The sequence below is a fragment of the Otolemur garnettii genome, unplaced genomic scaffold (assembly GCF_000181295.1).
Source record: "Otolemur garnettii isolate 467f Iridium unplaced genomic scaffold, OtoGar3 scaffold00008, whole genome shotgun sequence".
Lineage (NCBI taxonomy): Eukaryota > Metazoa > Chordata > Mammalia > Primates > Galagidae > Otolemur > Otolemur garnettii.
The window spans coordinates 26,168,000-26,170,246 of record NW_003852403.1 but is presented as its reverse complement, the minus strand read 5'-3'; positions in this window follow the sequence as shown (position 1 = coordinate 26,170,246).

Genomic DNA, 2,247 nt, shown 5'->3' with positions numbered 1-2,247 from the left:
GCCTTAGCCAGTTGAGCCACAGGCGCTGAGCCAGTGTTCCCTTTTCTTCCACATCCATGCCAGCATCTCTGGTTTGGGGATTTTCTGATGTGGGCTAATCTTACTGGAGTTAGGTGATATCTCAAAGTAGTTTGATTTGCATTTTTCTGATGATTAAGGATGGTGAGCATTTTTTCATATGTCTGTAGGCCATGCGCCTGTCTTCTTCAGAGATGTTTCTCTTCAAGTCCCTTGCCCACCCTGAGATGGGATCACTTGTTCTTTTCTTGCTAGTACATTTGAGTTCTCTGTGGATTCTTGTTATTAAACCTTGTCAGAGACATAACCTGCAAAAATCTTCTCCCATTCTGAGGGCTGTCTGCTTGCTTTACTTATTGTGTTCTTGGCTGTGCAGAAGCTTTTTAGTTTGATCAGGTCCCAGTAGTGTATTTTTGATGTTGCTTCAGTTGCCCAGAGGCTCCTCATAAAATATTTGCCCAGGTTGATTTCTTCAAGAGTTTTCTCTGCACTTTCTTCTAGTATTTTAATAGTTTCATGTCTTAAGTTTAAATCTTTAACCCAGTTAGAGTCTACCTTAGTTAATGGTGAAAGGTGTGGGTCCAGTTTCAGTCCTCTACAGGTTGCCAGCCAGTTCACCCAGCACCATTTGTTAAATAGGCAATATTTTCCCCACTCAATGTTTTTAACTGGCTTGTCAAAGATCAAATAACAGTAAGTAATTGGGTTCATCTCTTGGTTCTCTATTCTGTTCCATACATCTACCTCTCTGTTTTTGTGCCAGTACCATGCTGTTTTGATCACTATTGATTTATAGTATAGTCTGAGGTCTGGTAGTATGATTCCTCCTGCTTTGGTTTTATTTTTGAGTAATGTTTTGGCTATACCAAGTTTTTTCTGATTCCATATAAAACTAAGTATTAATTTTTCAAGATCTTTAAAGTATGACAGTAGCTTTAATAGGGATTGCATTAAAATTATATATTGCTTTGGGTAGTATGGACATTTTAACAATGTTGATTCTTCCCAGCCATGAACATGGTATGTTTTTCCATTTGTTAACATCTTCAGCTATTTCTTTTCTTAGACTTTCACAGTTTTCTTTATAGAAATCCTCCATGTCCTTTGTTAGGTAAATTCCCAAATATTTCATCTTCTTTGGCACTAATATAAATGGAATACAGTCCTTGACTGTTTTTTTAGCTTGGCTACTCTTGGTATATATAAAGGCTACAGATTTGTGAGTGTTGATTTGTAACCTGAGATGCTGCTGTATTCCTTGATTACTTCTAAGAGTTTTGTATTCGAATCCCTGGTGTTTTCCAGGGATACAATACTATCATCTGCAAAGAGTGAAAGTTTCTTCTGACCCTATATGGATATCTTTGATTGCCTTTTCTTCCCCGATTATGATAGCTAACACTTTCATTACAATGTTAAAAAGCAGGGGAGACAATGGGCAAACTTGCCTCGTTCCTGATCTGAGTGGAAATGATTTCAATTTAACTCCATTGAATACAATATTGGCTGTGGGTTTGTTGTAGATGGTCTCTATCAGTTTAAGAAATGTCCCTTCTCTACCAATTTTCTTAAGTGTTCTGATCATGAAGGGATGCTGGATATTTTCAAAAGCTTTGTCTGCATCAATTGAGAGAATCATTTGGTCTTTGTTTTTTAATTTGTTTATGTGATGAATTATATTTATAGATTTACATATATTGAACCAGCCTTGAGACCCTGGGATAAAACCCACTTGGTCATGGTATATAATTTATTTGATGTGTTGCTGGATTCTGTTGGTTAGGATCTTGTTGAATATTTTCACATCAATATTCATTAGTGATATTAGTCTATAATTTTCTTTTCTTGTTGGGTCTTTTCCTGGTTTGGGTATCAAGGTGATGTTTGCTTCATAGAATGTGTTGGGTTGTATTCTGTCTTTTTCAATATTTTGGAAAATGTTGAGTAAAATAGGTACTTGTTCCACTTTAAAGGTTTGGTAGAATTCTGATGTGAAGCCATCTGGTCCTGACTTTTCTTTTTATGGAGATTTTGTTCAGTTGATGCTATTTCAGAACTTGATATAGGCCTGTTCAACATTTCCTTGATTCTGGCTAAGTCTTGGAAGGTGGTGTGCTTCCAAGTATTGGTCAGTTTCCTTCAGATTTTCATATTTCTGAGAATAAAGTTTCTTGTAATATTCATTAAGGATTTTTGAGGGGTCTGTTGTTATTTTATCATTACCATTTC